General features: G+C 40.6%; 1 protein-coding gene across 1 annotated transcript in view; it reads left to right on the top strand.

Annotated features, from left to right (window-relative positions):
* The window catches only part of nompA (no mechanoreceptor potential A), a 672,626-nt gene that overhangs the window by 86,757 nt on the left and 566,452 nt on the right, over nt 1-19,417 (top strand). The window lies entirely within an intron of this gene.

Here is a 19,417-nt window from a genome sequence, read left to right as displayed (position 1 = left end):
ACAGAGTAACCTGAGTTGAAATCCTCTCAACGACGCGAAGTATTTTTATAGGCTTTCTCACAACGTGGCTAAGTTACTTGGTCTGAGGCGAGGGTAGCATAGTTTTCTTTCCGAGAATTTCGGGTTTTTCGTCCAGAAAACCCACCATAGAACAGGAAAATTACAGATATACTAATACGCCACAATATGCTGATGCACCTAAAACCTTAAAACAACAACAGGCGACAGTAGAACGATTATGAACGCAAGATGCCACTATCGACGGAGTTAACAGGCTTTGAGTAGGAAATGATAATAGGCTGCTACATAAGCAATCGGCCTGTATGTGAAATTTCAACGCCACCGAAGATTCGTAGGACGACGATTGGTGCGATCTGCAAATGCAAACGGACTGGCACTTCACGAACGAAGCTGACGAACGAGACAAAAAAAACAAAAAAAAAACAAAACTTATTTTTAGGCTTCCTGAATAATTAAATTCATCAGCCGTGATGCTGTCTGTCTTATGTCTGTTTATTGCGTGTGTTCTATGGTCAATTTGTCTGTTTTGTTAGACGAAAAACCCCAGTTTCTGGGGTTTTTCGTCTAGAAAATCAATCGCTACGCCTGATTAACCGCCCGACTAACTCAGCCACGGAGTGAAAAAAGCCCATTAAAATTCCTCGCGTCATTGACGGGATCGAACCCGGGCCTTTTCCACCCGGTGTTGGGAGGATGGTGATGATACGGCTGTGCTACCGCGCAGACTGATGAACGAGAAAGGAGAGCCCTGCAAAAATCATCTACTCAGAACCCAGGTTCGACTTTGTCGCAGGATACACTGATCCCAAGTGAAGCGATTGGCACGCATGTCAGCACCTTTACAGTGCGCAGGACGCCGCACGATAAGGGTTATCGGGTTATCAACGGTCGTGCAACCGTCAACAAGTCAATGATTGCCTTGATTAATTCCAAATGCCATTTATCTTGGTGTAAATTCCGCCATTCTTGGACCGTAGACAAATGGAAAGTTGTGCTTTGCAGTGAGAACCCACCGTACATGGTGTGCCAATCTCACAGGCATGCCTAGGTGTGGCGTGATGCCTGGAGAAATCTATCTATGGGATTATATCGTAGTGAAACTTAACTTTGAAAATGAACAACATGATGGGCTGAGGCGCTTTGTCATGGTTTGTTTTTTGGACAAAAACCAGGAATATGCTAAGGTCTATCTAGACTTTCTGTACAATAATGTGTTATCTATGTTGTAGCTACACCTTGGGAAAGGCCCATATCTTTTTCAGCAGGACAACACTACATGTAATACTGCTTGCGTTGTGCTGGACTCGTTTGAGGATATGAGCATCGAAATGAATTGGCCAGCCCAAAGCGCTGCTCTCAATCCTACAGAAAACTTCCGGAATGAATTGGATTATTGGGTTTTTGTGAGGAGAGAGTGGCCAAAACAATATTGTCGAAATAGTCACAGAATGGGGGAAAATATCGCAGAAAATTATAAAAAGAACTCTTGGACAGTGCATTGGAGAGAGGCGGCTCCAAGGTTTCAGAACATGCTATTAGTTTTCCTGTAAATAAAGGTCATTTATAGATATTATGGTGACCGAATATTAATGGTAAGGTGCACATGGTCTCAGTTCCAATCTTAATGTCCATTTTCACCTTAGAATCTGTCAAAACCCATTCACTTTTTCTAAGTCTCAATTGTCGGTTGCCTCTTCTCACTTCTAAATTATTTGCTGTACGATTACTTTTGCTTCAAAGGTGGTACTTGTATATATATATATTCACTTTGTTATGTTTTTGCAGAGACTTCCAAATTTGGAACATTCTGTTCTTGATCACCTCTGCCTTAAAATCTCTCTCCCCATTCTGTCAAATTCATCTGTTGACTTATCCTTCTTCCAACTCCACTAATCGCTAGGAACACTTCTTTGAAAGTCAATCTTCTCTTGTTTAGCTTCTCTAATTTAAGACAATTGTGATTTTAATGTCACTGCTTCAATTGGCTTCAAGTGTTTAGTTACACGGATCCGGTTGATCGAGATGAAGAGGCTTTTGCAATTACTAATGACCTCAAAACTTATTCAGTTATCTACCAGAATACCAGATAATTCTAACCAAGCACCAGCGCCCTTCATCTCTTTCTCATTAACAGTCCTTCAAAGTACACGGCCAACGTTAGTGGTCCTCTGGAAACTTCACATCACAACTTGGTGACAGTCTCTTCTTCAGTGGTGAGTCTCTTTCGTGGGCATGCTCAGGTGTCGTTTGGCGTTATTGGAATGACGAAATGGAATCATCTGCGTAATTTCTATTCTTCTCTTCCGTGGTTGGTTTATGCTTTGAACCTTCTAATCCCAGTGTTTACCAAGATCGTGTGGTGAAATTATTCTTGCAGGAATGAAATCCTTTTCCACCCTAAAATATCGTTCCTTAACTTTTTTTTTTCAAGGCTGGTCAAGATAATGCAGCATATTTCAATTGGTTTTTAAAGAAATGTCCAACTTCACTTTCTATCCATACAATTGTCGCATATCCACATAACTTGTCACAATTGTAATACAGTTATTAATGACTCCAAACTCGAATTTGAATAGGCTAAGAGTAAAAAACTTACTTCTTCTCCAAATGGTAGTTGAGGATTCAGGCCTCCTACCAAAGCTATTGGCAACAATAAGTCCCACCTCTGTTAAAACCTAAAGGTTCTGTTATATTCTCACCTAAAGATAAAAGCCCGGTTACTCCACCCTCTTTTTCTTCTAACTCTTATATCGACGAATCGGTAAATTAATTTCCTGTGTCTTATCCAATGCACTCCACATAATGATTGCCATTCTTCGATATAATCATGTCACAAAAATTTTGAGCAATCGTGACAAAGAAAGTTCCAGATGACGTTTCTCCACTTGTCAACGCTGTTCTGTGTCGGCTTTCTACAATTTGTTATTGCACTTTCATGGTCATTATTCCTTCTGATTGGATACGAGTAGCGTTCCTGACTTATCTACCTACCTATGAAGGAAATGAGACAGAGGTAAAAATCTGGTTTTATTTTTCGATGTATCTCCCCTGAAGTACAATACACTTGTTCCATTTTGTTGACAATTCTTTGTCCTGTCCATCAAAGAATGCAGAAACAGCAGACTTCAGTTCATTATCATCAGCAAAGTGATTTCCACGTACGTTTTTCTTGAGGAGTCGAAATAGGAAATAGTCACTTGGGGGCCAGACTGAACTGCAAGGTGGATGGGTAAGTTCTGGAAAGTCAGTCTCTCAAAGCAACAGCATGTGAACTGTACACTGATGCATTGTTCTAAAGAAGCGACAGACCTCTGGAAAGTTTTACACGTCGTTTTTTCTTTAATGTCCCTTAGGTTGTACAGGAGGGATGCATGTGACTCCCCAGTTCTGTCTGCTTGTGTTCCAAGTAGCGAGTGTTCAAAACACCCTCAGCATCCCAAAAAAAAGTGGCCATAATCTTGCCAGCTGAAGGTTGTGTCCGAAATTTTTTGGGTGGGAGAGAACCCCTATGCTTCCATTGCATTGATTCTTCCTTGATCTCAGGATTCCAGTGATGAACTCATGTTTCATCACCCGTAACAATTCTGGAGATGAAAGTTTAACGCCTAAACTTTCATCTCCGTTAACGCCTAATTACTAATTATCGACTCATTGCACTTACATCTATTTAATGGAGGTTTGACCTAATAGAGAAATCCGTCAACATCAAAGTTCTAAACTATTCTCGTGTCGATCCACCGCTGATATATTGGCTTAGGTTACTCATCCTTCCACAAATGCGATGGAAAAAAAAAAAAAAACCAGTAGAACTCAATCAGCTGCGCTTGACATTCTAAGGGTTTTTTTTTTTTTTTTTGCAGAGTACAGTAAGCAATAATAGAGATCGTATTTAGCATAAAGGTCTTCTAAACAAGCGCCCACTGTTTTTTGCAATTGGGTATTCGGCTTTCTTTCCGAACGTTCGCTGTGGGTGATGGTAGATAGCGATATGTCTTCTAACTTCTCCGTTAATGATGATGTTCCCAAAGTTCAGTCCTTTCTCACACTCTTTTTCCTGTTGTATATTAATGACCTTCCACTGACTGGAAAAACTATCCAAAAATTTGCTGCTAGTATTCTTTAGGCAGTTCACTACAAACTAAACATGGTGCAATGGTACTAACCCGTTCACTGTTGTTTAGGAATATGTACCTAGTGGGAAAAAAAAAAGAGTGATTTTTATCCACTAGGTGCATATAAATATTTTTTTCTGTTTCTCCAGACGACATCAGGTAAAATAAGCTCACAAGTAGAAATAACAGAGTACATCGCCATATTTAGAAGACACGACTTGAACTACAATTACTTGAACGCGTGAATTTTTCTACCTTCTTGATTGACCACATTGCTATAGCGGGTGGTACAAGGGTAGACAAAATAGTAGAAACACGGCAGAACAGTTATTTTCAGCCCACTAGTTAGTGATGGTAATGCTAGAAAAAGAATGCAGTGGGGTAAGGAGCACAAAAACTGGACACTTTATGATTTGATATGTCATATTTTCAGACATTTTATGTAATCAACATTCACACTTGTTCCGACATCAGGGAGGGTTTATATTTGGCGAATGCCATGAAAGTAGTAGTTTTTTGTAATGGCTGTATGATGCATTTATGAACATACAGTAATGATTTTTTTCCCTAAAGCACTGTGAAGGAAAACCGATAAAAGCTAATGTTTATTTAGCGATGATATAAAAAAGTACATGAAGCAAATGATCAAATTATTTGAATTCCAAAGAAGTCAAATTGTTGGTGCCCTTTTAGCAGAGGCATCGGTGGTAAAACTGCTGATTTGTGCAATCTATCCAGAGCAATTGTATATAAAGTGATGTCTGCATATGGAAAAACAAAATCTGATAGGACGAACTGGAAGAAAATCGAGGCTGCCTGAAAGAGAGAGAGACCGCCGGACAATGAAAAGGATTGTAGCTCGAAACCAGAAAACTACTTCCACGAACTGCAAAATTTAATATGGGCCTCAGCAGTGTATAGGAAAATAGTCCGAAAGGACTTGATAAAGCTGAAATTTACGGCACAGCAGTTATTGCCAAGCCACTAGTTAGTAATGTAATGCCAGAAAAAGAATGCAGTGGTGTAAGGAGCACAAAAACTCTACACTTAATGATTTGAAATGTCATATTTTCAGACATTTTATGTAATCAACATTCACACTTGTTCCGACATCAGGGAGAGTTTATATTTGGCGAATGCCAAAAGAAGCACATTATCCTGATTGTCTTGTGGCAACAGTCAAACAAGGAGGAAGATCAACGATGGTTTGGGCTGCAATATTTTGGTATTCTTTAGGTCCTATTATTACCCTGACCTGGCCTAAAAACGATGCCATGTTTCAAGAAGATAATACAGACAGCCCAACACAGACAGCCAAATGTATCCAATCTTTGTTTGAGGAGCATTAAACTGAGGGCATCTCCCAGGGCTTGCACAATCACCAGGCTTAAATGTTATGGCGTTACTGTGAGCATATTTGGAGAGGAGACTGAGAAACAGATTTCCTCCACGTTCATCACTTAAGAAGCAGTCTCACAGTCAAGAAATGAAGCAATACACCAATTCAGCAATGGCTTAAAATATCAGGTGGCGCTAGAATCTCCCATCTCCTGCAACAAAAAAAAATTAAAAAGTATTTTATTAACTCATAAACGAAACACATGTAGGGAACTCCGAAATCCTTCAGAGGTTTCTTGAAGGACTTCTTTGATGATATGGAGATTTTATATCAAGATAATCTCATTCCAAGTAGCGTTGTACCTCACTTTGATAAGCGGGTTACGGAAATAAGAATTTGGAACATCAGCTCTACACGAAAAAAACTTCAAAACTGATGCCTCACAAGATGTAGAGGTGACTAAAAAAAAGTGTGAGGAAAAGGAAAACAAACCGGAAAAAGGTGGCAGGCTCGGCTCATGGGTGACTTCAAGAATCAAGTCACAAGTTGGAAAGGAGGAGATTGACAAAGATGTGAAAAATAAGGTGAGTGTAACGCAAAGAACTCGTTAGGACAATGTGTGTCTGGGATAGCGACTGAAGACAGTCCTCTTTCTACAGATCGTGTTTGCGATAAGTTAGATCTCCTAAGTGGTTGACTCTTAAACAGGAACAGAAATATGATAAGACGGAAACTGCTGTTTTGTACAAGTGATGTCGGCATTAGAGCGAGTACAACGGAATGAGGAAATGGATAGAAAACTCATGCAAGGTGAGAGCTGCATATCAACAGTGCATTGGAAACGTCTTGTATTTTTGTGGAACAACTCTAGCTGGAAGATATAACATCCCCAGTTGCAGGTAATTCAACTCACATACTTGTTACCGAACATACCATTGTACCTGACTTTGAACCGGTTGAAAACAGCTTCGGGTCGGATGAAATCACCTAAGGAGTAGCACATAAACACACAAACCGCGATTCTTGGGATCGCGTTGAGGCGAAGCAAGAAAAAATTGAAGGTATTCCTACAGTTAAATATGGCCAAGTTTGTTTATGCTCTGTGACGGCGTTTGAAATGCTCTGCAGTAGCATTTAGCAATTTCTATTTTATGAAGGAAATGGAATAAACCGTAAGACTATAGTAGAAATGCTTTCAAGGTGGGATGAACTTGAAAACACAGCAATTGAATTGGGAGCACATAATGAGAATCTAAAGGAAAAAGTGTTGTGTGTTTGGAGCTAATCGTTTTGAGGAACATCAAACTAAAATCAGAGAATTACAGAGAGTGCGATCAGTGGAACTGGGTGAAACTTCGGGTCTACGAAGGAATAAATCCTATATAGTGATGCAGTTAAGGGTCTAAAATACTATTATAAGGAATTCTGGGACAAGTTCAGGAAAGTACTATAGAAAAAAAAATGATCTGTTGAGATCGTTTTTTTGAATGATCTCAACAGATCATTCTTAGCTTCCCTTAGAGGCTAAGAATGATTCTAAGGGAGGAAACGGCGGGAAAAGGTTTTAAAGTTGGAAAATGAAAAAACAGAATGAGAAAATTAAGCGGCTGGGGTTCTCTTTTCAAAACAAAGGAGAACAGGCCTAAAATGAATAGTCTATGATGTGGAAGAGGATATCACTAAGGACGACTTCATGAATGACCACTACGAACGCAATTAAGTTACATGAAGATGACAAAGATGGAAATGGAAAGCGAAATTTTATCCATAATTGATGCCGCCAACTCTGACCAATTATAACTTTAAACGTAGATAAAATTAAATTACAAATAAAATAAGTAAATAAAATACATAAAATCGACTGTAAAATATAATATAATTTAAAATACAATAAACCATATGAATATATTAAAATAATAAAAATATTATACATTAAAAGCGTTAAACCCGTACTACTCTAAAACTGAAGCTTTGGGCAGCATCTGTCTGCTGCCTTTCTCAACATAAGTAGTGCTGCATCAGCAATTCATTATAAAGTACTAAGCCTACCCAGCAGAAAAAATAAAAACGCGAATTTTTAATCCACTTCAACAGCATTAATAAAGTTAAAACAGGTAGAAATTTGGTAGTGGAGGTGTCAGGCATGACTACAACTATTTATTACGTCAAGGACGGATATAAGTAGGAATGATGTTCTACAGAGTAAATCCATTTCATCTCGTGCTATCTATTACAATTGTCAGTTGTTCGGGCACATTTCAGGCACACTGGTTTAGGCGTGAACCAGTCTGCAAGTCATCGCGCTAAGAATGGGCATTCATACCGTAACATCCACAAACCGCCCTCATGTGTGAATTGTATATCGAGAGGGAATAGATCAAGCCAGTCAGATTTAAAAAGTGTCCGGAAAAAGAAAAAGCATCTAAACTTATAATTGAACGGATGGATCACTCCTTACATAATAACGTATCAGTGGAATAAAAGACTGGACATGAAGCATATTGGAACGCAGCAATCTGTAGCACAAAATGGAGTGACAAAGAATTATGGGACTCTTAACACAGTACAACTTAATGGGCAAAGGTCCAAGAACGTTGCGGATGGATTGCGAATAGCTTGCACCTTGAAAGAATTGATCTTTCCTGTATTCAGAAGCCGTACGAACACGACGGCAGATCGTGGGCTATTCACTGGGTACCAAAATTGCTTGGTTCGATCGGAAGAATTTACGTGCAGAATTTCCCGTTTTTTAACCACAACTTGTCCGTCGCCCTACTCCATCGATATTGTAACGAAATTGTCCATACAGTTTGCATTTATTTTGAAACTGAGGAGATTAAATTTTATTTGGTGCTCATTTATTTTCATCATGATGGTGACATTGAATTACATTTAAATTGCGTTGAACTTGCAGGACCACTTGCAAGTTCAACGGAATTTTTGTCTTGCAAGGCAAGTAAGACAGAAATACACATGAATGACTGTTAGGAAAAAAATATAATGTACGGAAGAGTCTGGTACAAACATATGGAAACAAAAATCCCTTGGAATTGGTATTTAAACTGTGTTGAAATATATAAAGCGTTTAGGGCATAAGCCTCAAGCTATGGAAAAGTCTAGACTATGTATAAGTATAGTGCGAAAGCATCAATAATACATAGCCAAATCTGAAAGAACAGAATATTAGCAAAGCGGCATTCTTTTAAATCTCATATTGCGAATACCTTCACAACGAGTTGCCATGATATTGCACTACTTCGAATAAGTAACTCTTCACCTGAGGAGAAGACTAATGTTACTTATTCTCAGATGCACACACCACCCAGACGGCACCGTTTCAGGGCTATATTATAATAACTAGACTATCCACTTCTCCCTATTCGACTTAGAAAAGCAAAAAAGTTGGGGGAAGGTAATAGTAGGAGTGAAAGAGGAAATGAAACGGTGTAGAAGAATGAAAGGGACAGTAACTCCTTCAACTCACACCATTCAAAAACTCATAAAACTCCTCGAAAATGCAACGCTTCCCCAGTGACGAAGGCTGTTGTTACCTATTCTTGGAAACTTCGGAGACATCATCAGGCTCCCCCTGGTGCCGTTTCAGGCTATTTTTTTTATGTGTGGGATAATGACTCGACTATCACCTTGTCCGTATTAGACTTAGAAAAGCAAAAAGGTAGAGGGAAAATAACAGTAGGAGTGGAAGAGGAAAAGAAACGGTGTAGAAGAATGAAAGGGACAGTAACTCCTTCAATTCACGCCTCTCAAAAACTGAAACGTCTCGAATAGGCAACGCTTCCCCAGTGGAGAAGGCTGTTGTTACCTATTCTTGGAAACTCCGGACATCAGGCTCCCCCTGGTGCCGTTTTAGGGCTATTTTATATTTGTGTAGGATAATAACTCGACTATCCAGTTGTCCCTATTAGACTTTGAAAAGGAAAAAGGTAGAGGGAAAGTAATAGTAGGAGTGGAAGAGGAAAAGAAACGGCGTAGAAGAATGAAAGGTACAGTAACTCCTTCAACTCACACCACTGAAAAACTCATAAACTCCTCAAATAGGCAACGCTTCCCAGTGAGGAAGACTGTTGTTATCTATTCTTGGAAACTTCGGACATCATCTGGCTACCGCTTGTGCCGTTTCAGGGCTATTTGATCCTTGTTCAGTGGGTGGGTGGGTAGGTATCTGAGTGATGCTATAATGGCAAAACAGTTATGAAGTATAACTCCACAATATGAGAGAGATTCCTGCTGGTGTATGATGTATTTAGACTATAAAGCGTTTCGGTCATAAGCCTCAAGCTATGGAAACGTCTAGACTATGTATAATGCGATAGCATCAATAATACATAGCCAAATCTGAATGAACAGAATATTAGCAAAACGGCATTGTTTAAGTTATATCTCATATTATGAATACCTTCGAAACGAGTTGCCATGATATTGCACTACTTCTAATAACTAACGCTTCATCTGAGGAGAAGACTAATGTTACTTATTCTCAGATGGATAACATCACCCAGACGGCACCGTTTTCAAAATAGTATTGGACAAAGGTCTCAGCTATCCACAGTTATCCTTGTGACAGTAAGAGAGGAAGAGGAAAAGATGCCGCAGAAGAATGAAAGGGATAGTTATTCTTAATTCTCACACAAACTCAAAGCTCCATACCCCGACTGGGCAATGCAATATTACCCAATCGGGGTCCCACAAAGATAATTAAATTCTTCCCACCGGTGCCGTTTCTGGCTATTTGGCCTTCATCAGTGGGGAGGCAGGCATCCTGGTTAAACCTGATGTGCTTTCCAGTTCTCTGATATTTCTGTAAAATTAAACCCATCAAGGACTATATGGGTCCTGATTTGGGACTACATAATGGTCTGTATGGTTCTGAAAAAAAAAACAACAACTCCATACTCCCTACCCCCTGTAATAAACAGAAAGGGGCAGTCGACCTTATCCAGTCATATCTGTATACCTCTCAACCCAATTGGGCTGTTCACTCTCCCACTGACACACTCTCCGAGGAAGGTCCAGTCCATGTGACCACCAGGTTGGTAGCCGCCTAGAGTTGGCTTGCCCTACATGCGTTCTAGGGTCGTCCCCCTCTTTCACGTTCCTTTTATTACATGCAGCTTTCAAAGCTCAGCCGTCGTACATGCGAGAGAGACCAAATGCCTGCAGCCGACTTGGTCCCTTTCCCTCTAATTACTAAGTTAATCAAGTGGTTACGTCCACTCTCCCTAACCTAGACTGATCATTACCATCTAAGCTGCACATATATGTTATCATCTATTAGCCGACTTAAAGGTGTGGGGAAACACCATAATTGTAGGAATCTTTGCTTTCCAAGTTGTAGTAACTCAAGTACCAAAAATCTTCTGATTGCAGCATGCATCATTCGAAGCGCGCACTTTGACACCTCCACTGCATGGCCTCCTTTTCTTTTCCTAATTTTCCAAGCCTCATATTTGCCTTCGTTTAAGAGGTATATCAGGATGCGCTTCGCTCTGGAAATCGGGGCTGGAAACTGTAAAAATAGTACTTGTTCCCTGGTAAAGCGCGGTATTCCCATTGTTTTGTGGACACTGAGCCAGATACGCTAAATAGCCGGACAGGAGAAGAATGCATGTTTCACTGTTTCACGCGCCTTGCAGAATAAATATTCAACATTCACATGCCCTCGAAATTTGGCTTTATTCATCTGCACTTGCAAGTTCCCGTGTATTATTCTCCATGCCAGGTCTTTTCGTGACTCATAACCTATATGATGATGTAGGTTACTCAACATCTGAGTCGTATCCAGTCTCAGCCAGCTTCGCGGCATCGCTACTGGCGGTACATTCATATCGAATAACTTCCAATATATTTCTGAAACTTTAAGCTTGTTTTCCATGTACAGGATCCCTGCAGATAATTCTTGTAAATGTTTGATTACCAATTTATAAAAGAGTGTTATTATTTCTACTGTTGGACCAGTATGTTCCATTCCTAACAATTCAGTAAACCTCGCCATATTATACTTTACTAAGGCAGCCGCTGCATGGGTTCCTCATAGAGCCGTTCGGATATGCTTTAACACATATCCGAACGGATATGTGTTAAAGCATATCCAAACCTTAACTACTTCAACTGTGGTACTGCATAGCCTCACACTGCCTGCAGTATAACCGCTGCTGCGCCACTTCTTGCTGACTACTGTTCCAGAAAAATTTAAATGATCTTCGAATTACCTTTCTCTGCGTGCAATAATTGAATGATGTAATTGATACAATGTTCATCAAAATCGGTACCAGAATCGTCCACATAATACAAACCCTTCCGAAGAAAGAAAGCATCCCCAGATTCCACTCTGACAAACCATCCTCCCAAGAACCCAGCAATTGCCGGGACGATACTGCCGGTCTTTTCGCAAAGGGTACCCTCAGGATAGTTACAGGGCTGCCGAGACCGTGAGCCATACTGGCAATTGTACTGGAAGCTCAATTCCCCACTGTTGACATTTCGTCTTGCTTTTATTTAGGCATAGACCACTAGATAAGCTGAAATAGCTGAAAGTATCCAGCGCCCTTTGTAGAGGACTGCTGTCCGCTAAAGTTAAGATCACGTCATCCGCGTGTGCTACATATTTACAATCAAATTGTGGGCCAGGAAGATGAACCCCGCTGATGTTTTTAGAAATAATTGCCTTAATATGGGTTCTAAGGCCAATGAGAATAGTGCAGGGCTCAGTGGGCACCCCTATCTAAACCCCCGTTCCAGCTTTATTTTCTCTGAGCTGTAGCCATTAATCAAAAGAGTAGTTTATGCCCCTTTGTACAGACTTATAATAGCTGTTCTTAATAGAGAACCCATTCGGACTGTATGTAGAAAACTTCTTAGGTATTCTTGGGAAAGCTTGTCGAAAGCCTTTGCTAAATCAAGAATAGCCACCACTATGCTGCATTGTTTCTGCTTACAATATCCTTGCAAATCTTTCAAAAATGACAGATTTTCCATCATGGATTTTGCTGGAAATACATACGTTTCATTAGCACCTATAATGTGCTCTAAATGCCTTTTAAGTCGGGCGTTTAGCACTTTAGAATAAAACTTATAATCTATGTTGAGTAATGACACTGGCCCCCATTCGCCCACTTCTTTCCCCGTTTTACCTTGTTTTTTAAGGAATACGGTTTGAGCTTCTATAAATCCTTCCAAGAAAAACACGGAGAAAATGACAGCCAAGACTGGTCCAATTTCTTTTCAGTACTTTTTATAAAAAAAAAAAACTCTACTGTTAGTCCATCTGGACCTGGCGCTTTACCTCCTTTCATTTCTCTCAAGGCTGACGATAGTTCATACGAGATAGGTTGATCCTGTCCTTGTCTATGAGCTGCCAGAAACCATGGTATTTCCCAGCTCGTTGGTAAAGCTGGTCCTCTAATTGCTGTATACATTTGCTTAAAAACATGTGCGAAACACTTTACAATGTCGCCAGTATTCTGATGTTGGCGTGGGCCTTCCTGTATCTGATGGATAAGACTGCTGTTTATGTGTGATCTTTTGAACTGCTTGGAGAAGGGAGCTGATGACTTGTCTGCTTTTCTATAACATATACGCACCTTGACAGCTTCGTTTTCTGCCTGCATCTCCAATAGCGACAGAATTTCTTTTTGCACTTCTTTTTCTCCCACTCCATCCTGACAACACTTTAGGAGTCTCCGAACTTCATAGAGATTTCTAAATTCCCTCCTGCTTTCCATGTTCTTTTCCCTCGTTAATTTTTGAAAAGCTGTTTTGATTGCATTCTTGTAGTTCGCCCAGCTTCCTTCTGTCCAGTAATTACAATTTCTCAAATGATGCGTTAACCTTTTAATGTCATGCGGGTCACTTTGCAAGAGCACCGGTTTTAACTTCCAGGTTCCCTTTCCCTGTTTTACTGTTAAACCTGACGGAAAATCCATCATGACTAATTTATGATCCGTTATAGAACGGGGTCCGGAAATATTAATGTCTTACCCGTCTCACCTTCTCTGCCACCTTACTTGGGACACAAAACCGGTGAATGCGGGTCCCTACCCTTCCCTTAGAGCAGGTTGCTCCAGGACTTATAGGGTATTTCACTCCATACATCTATCAGATCATGCTTTAAACACAAACTGTTGAGCTCCAAAGAGCCCCCTGTGCCTCCTGTAGGATCCCCACTACCTGTCTTGTCTTTAACTGGGTCTAAAACACAATTCCAGTCTCCTAGAATAATCAATCGGGCCCCCAACATAAAAAGATGTAAACTACTAAATATTCGGATCTGCCCAGGAGCGGTGTTTGGTGCATACACATTAATCAGTCTTATTGTGTGCAAACCTAATCTCCAGTCAATGCAGATTATTCGACCTTCTATATCTCTTTGAAGATTGCAGAATTTTCCTATAATTGGCGGTAAGACTATAATGCCTACCCCTGTGGCATTCCTTGAACCAAAACTCCAGAAACTTAAACATTTGAAACTGTTCTGGAAATTGCGTACTTGGACGCTATTAAAAAAGTGACTTTCTTGAATGAATAAAATTTTTACGCCTAGTAGTAACATGCTCCTCCATACATGATGCTGAGCCTGCCCTTGAGCAAAGCCCCGTATATTCCAAGTTCCAATAATTACCATGTTAATGCAATTCGCTTTACCTAAAAAATTAACTATGTTGTTAGAGATATGCTTAGATCATACAAGGTCTTGCCTAACTCTTGTTCATGTCCCAATAGCCATGAAATTTGGGAATTACTTAACTACTGGACTATTCCCAGTAAATTTCTGTCCCACCAAATTTCCAAAAAATATGTCCCTCCACATAAATTGAATGTTGTCTACTTTACCTTCCTGGGTGTGCTGTAACACTATTCTGGTGGGCTTCCTTAGCCGCTGTTCCCATTCTACTAACTTAACAATTAATGTTTCCAGTTGTACTGGTACAAGTTTCTTTAAATGCTCAACCCCCAGTAATTTATCACCACCCTCACCTAATGCCCCTTCTATTTCAGAGTCATCCGAAATTAATTATGCAGATCTTGTATGATGTCCTATCCCTCTTCTACAATTTGCCTCTTTCTTTGTCCTTCTCCCCGTAGGCTTTCTTCGTCTTTGTTTTCCCCCTTTTCTGACCTCTCGCTATCTCTTCTGTTTCCATTAGATTGGCAGTTTCCTGTACAGAATTTGGAAGCCCTTTTGCCTCCTCTGTTTCAATTATTGAATTCCCTTTTCCTTCTGGAATTATCTTTTTGTTCATCCCCTGTGGTTTTAGGATAATCATACTATTTGGTCTATAGGGCTATGCTCATTTTCCCTTTCCTCCCCTCCTCTTGCGGCGTCCGCATAAGAGCGAATAGAACAGCTGCCCATTTTATGGCTGGCCTCCGTAGCCGAGTGGGCAGGAGCGGGAGTGCAGTAGCACACGCTCTTTGAGTAGACCGGGGTTCAAGCCCCTGACTGCTGAATACGGTCGATCTGCCAACCCGCACTGGACCAGCGTGGCAGATTATGGTCCATTTCCCTCAGCATGAATTGTTGAGGAGGCTTCCATCCTGCAGTGGGTTGATAATGGCTGCACTTTACTTTTTTTGTTTTTTTTTCTCCGCATTTGCTGCATGCTCTCGGACATTCGTTGCTAATATGTCCAACCTCTTTGTAATTGAAACACCGCCCTTTCGTGCAGTGTATTCCTAAATGGTCCAGGTTACCACATTTAAGCACTTGTTCACTGTCCCTCTGTAATTCAAAAGTAGACGGTTTCCCATGACAAAAATAATGTTGGGGACTGGCTTTCTCATCTCCATTTGAACCATAACTTTACTTGTATAAAGCTCCGGCAAACCCTCCCACGCATGCATATCGAATTTCATTACTTTGCCTTATTCTTCCAGTGAGTTTTTCAAATGTCTATTCGGCATTTCAATCGGGTAACGCTCTATAGTAATGTATTTTATAATACTTCCTACCAGGTGGGGATGTACCATCTGGTTTTCAAAGGGAAAGCCTCTTAACAAAATATCTCTCATTAAGCAATCTTTACACACTATTTGATATTTTCTCATCGGCAGAAGAGTAAACCCCTGCAATCTTGATAGATTCACACATTTGCTCAATCCTTCAATAACTTGTCTCGGTTCATATTCAGCATCTAAACTGAACTCCAAAGTTCTCTGACGAATGAACATACTCATTTTCGGAAAAAATAAAAGAAAAGAAAAAAACAGACAAAAATGTGCCCTAAGGCACTTGATCCCACTCAGGCAACTATACCTGAGTCAACAAAACTTTAAACAAAGAACTTAAAATTATAACTTACTCTACCTAGTAAACTTTTCATTTCAGCTATCCTCAATATCCCTATAAGACTGAGCAAAGAGAAAAAGAGGTAGGAAAAGTGACAGTAAGAGAGGAACAGGAAAAGATGCCGTAGAAAAATGAAAGGGATATTTAGTTTTAATACTCACGCAACCTCAACGCTGCATACCTCGATGGGCAATGTTTCCCCACTACCGAGGACTGTTATTACCCAATCAGAGTCCCACAAAGTTGATTAAATTCTTCCCGCCGGTGCCGTTTCTGGCTCTTTAGCCTTGATCAGTGGGGAGATAGGCATCCTGGTTAAACCAGACGTGCCTTCCAATTTCCAGATATTTCTGTAAGATTGAACCCATCAAGGGCTCTGTATGGGTCCTGCTGTGGGACTACATAGTGGTCTATATGGTTCTTAAAAAAAAAAACCCTACCCCCTGTGATAAACGGAAAGGGACAATCGCCCTTATCCACTCATGTCTATATACCTCAACCCAATTGCACTTCTTACTCTCCCACTGACACACTCTGAGGAAGGTCCAGTCCATGTGACCACCAGGTTGGCAGCCGTCTGGAGTTGGCTTGCCCTACATGGATTCTAGGGTCGCCCCCTCTTTCACGCTCCTTTTATTACATGCAGCTTACAAAGCTCAGCCGCCGTACATGCGAGAGAGAGAGACCAAATGCCTGCAGCTGACTTGGTCCCTTTTCCTCTAATAGCTAAGCTGATCAAGTTAGTATGTACTCTTCCCTTAATCTAGACTGATCATTACCATCTAAGCTGCACATATATGTTATCACCTATTAGCTGACATAAAAGTGTGGGAAAAGACCATAATCGTAAAAATCTTTGCTTTCCAAGTTGTAGTAACTCTAGTACCAAAATTATTTTGATTGCAGCATGCATCATTCGAAGGGCACACTTCGACACCTCCGTTGCAGACCTTCTTTTCTTTTCCTAATTTTCCGGGCCTGATTTTTGCCTTCGTTTAAGAGGTATATATTAGGATGCGCGTCGGTCTGGAAATCGATGCCGGAAACTGTAAGAACAGTACTTGTTCCCTGGTCAAGCGCGGTATTCCCATTGTTTTGTGTACACTGAGCCAGATACGCTGGATAACCGGGTAGGAGAAGAATGCATGTTCCAATGTTTCACGCGGCTTGCAGAATAAACATTCAACATTCACGTGCCCTCTAAATTTGGCTTTATTCATTTCCACTGGCAAATGCCCGTGTATTATTGCCATGCCAGGTCTTTTCGTCACTCATACCCTATATGATGATGTAGGTTACTCAACATCTGAGTCGTATCCAGTCTCAGCCAGCTTCGCGGCATCGGTACTGGCGGTACATTCATATCGAATAACTTCCAATATATCTCTGAAACGTTAAGCTTGTTTCCCATGTACAGGCCTCCTGCAGATAATCTTGTAAATGTTTGATTACCAGTTTATAAAAGGGTGTTATTATTTCTACTTTTGGACCAGTATGTTCCATTCCTAACAATTCAATAAACCTCCCCATATTATATTTCACTAAGACAGCCGCTGCGTGGTTCCCCCATAGGGCTGTTCGGATGTGCTTTAACACATATGCCCACCTTAATCACTTCAACTGTGGTACTGCATAGCTCCCCTCACACTTCCTGCAGCCTCTGCTGCTTCACTTCTTGCTGTGTACCGTTCCAGAAAAATTAAATAATCTTGGAATTATGTTTCTCTGCGTGCGATAATTGAATGACGTAATTGATACAATGTTCATCAAAATCGGTACCAAAATCGTCCACATAATACAAACCCTTCCGGAGAAAGATAACATCCCCAGATTCCGCTCTCACAAGAATCTAGCAGTTGCCGGGATGATACTGCCGGACATTTCGCAAAGGGTACTCCCAGGATAGTTACAGGGGCTGCCGAGACCGTGAGGCCTGCTGGCAATTGTACTAGAACCTCAATTCCCCACTGTTGACATTTGGTCTTGCTTTTGTTTAGACATAGACCGCTAGATAAGCTGAAATAGCTGAAAATATCCAGCGCTCTTTGTAGAGAACTGCTGCCCGTTAAAGTTGAGATCGCGTCATCGGCACGTGCTACATATTTACAATCACAGTGAGGGCCAGGAAGATGAACTCACTGATGTTTTTGGAAATAACTAATTGCCTTAATATGGGTTCTAATGCCAATGAGAATAGTGCAGGGCTCAGTGGGCACCTCTGTCTGGTCCCCCGTTTTTGTTTTATTTTCTCTGATCTGTAACCATTAATCAAAAGAATAGTTTGTGCCCCTTTGTACAGACTTGTAATAGCTGTTCTTAATAGAGAACCGAATTGCACTGTATGTAGCAAACTTCTTAGGTATTCATGGGAAAGCTTGTCGAAAGCCTTTGCTAAATCAAGTGCAGCCATCACTATGCTGTATTGTTTCTATTTACAATATCCTTGCAAATCTTTTAGAAATGACAAATTTGTCATCATGGATCTTACTGGAATTGCATATGTTTGATTAAGACCTATAATATGCTCTAAATCCTTTTAAATCGGGCATTTAGCACTTTGGAATACAACTTATAATCTATGTTGAGTAATGACACTGGCCCCCATTCGCCCACTTCTCTCCCCGTTTTACCTTGTTTCTTAAGGAATATGGTTTGGGCTTCTATAAATCTTTCCGGGACTGCCCCTTCTGAGAAATATTTGGAGAAAAACACAGCCAATACTGGTCCAATTTCCTTCCAGTACTTTTTATATAACTCTGCTGTTAATCCAACTGGACCTAGCGCTTTACGTCCCTTCATCTCTCTCAAGGCTAGTTCATTCAATGAGATAGCTTGGTCTTGTTCTTGTCTATGAACTGCCAAAAACCTTGGTATTTCCCAACTCACTGGTAAAGCTGGTCCTCTAAATGCTGCATATATTTGCTTATAAACACGTGTAAAACACTTAACAATGTCGCCAGTATTCTGATGTTGGCGTGGGCCTTCCTGTTATCTAATGGATAAGACTGCTGTCTCGGTGTGATCTGTTGAATTGCTTAAAAAAGAAAGCAGATGATTTATCTGCTTTTCTATAACATATACGCATTTGGACAGCATCGTTTACTGCCTGCCTCTCTAATAGCGACAGAATTTCTTTTTGTACTTCTCTTTCTACCATTCCGTCCTGACAACACTTTAGGAGTCTCCCAACTTCATAGAGATTCCTTTTTCTCTCCTGCTTTCCATACTCTTTTCCCTTGATAGTTTTTGTTTTTGAAAAGACGTTTTTATTGCATTTTGTAGTTCGCCCAGCTTCCTTCTGCCCAGTCACTAGAATTTCTCAAATGATGCGTTAAACTTTTAATGTTTTGCGGGTCACCTTGCAAGAGCACCGCTTTTAACCTCTAGGTGTCCTTTCCCTGTTCTACAGTTAAACCTAACGGATAATCCATTATGACTAATTTGTGATCCGTTATAGAACAGGGTTCAGAAAGTCTTACCCGAGTCACCTTCTCTGCCACCTTACTTGGGACATAAAACCGGTCAATGCGGGTCCTTACCGTTCCCCTAAACCAGGTTGCTCCATAACTTATGGGATATTTCATTCTCCATACATCTATCAGGTCCTGCTTTAAGCACAAACTGTTGAGCTTCAAAGAG

The sequence above is a fragment of the Mastigoproctus giganteus genome, chromosome 12 (genome assembly GCF_048544385.1).
Source record: "Mastigoproctus giganteus isolate SK-2022 chromosome 12, ASM4854438v1, whole genome shotgun sequence".
Lineage (NCBI taxonomy): Eukaryota > Metazoa > Arthropoda > Arachnida > Uropygi > Thelyphonidae > Mastigoproctus > Mastigoproctus giganteus.
This window is presented reverse-complemented; position numbering and strand designations above follow the sequence as displayed.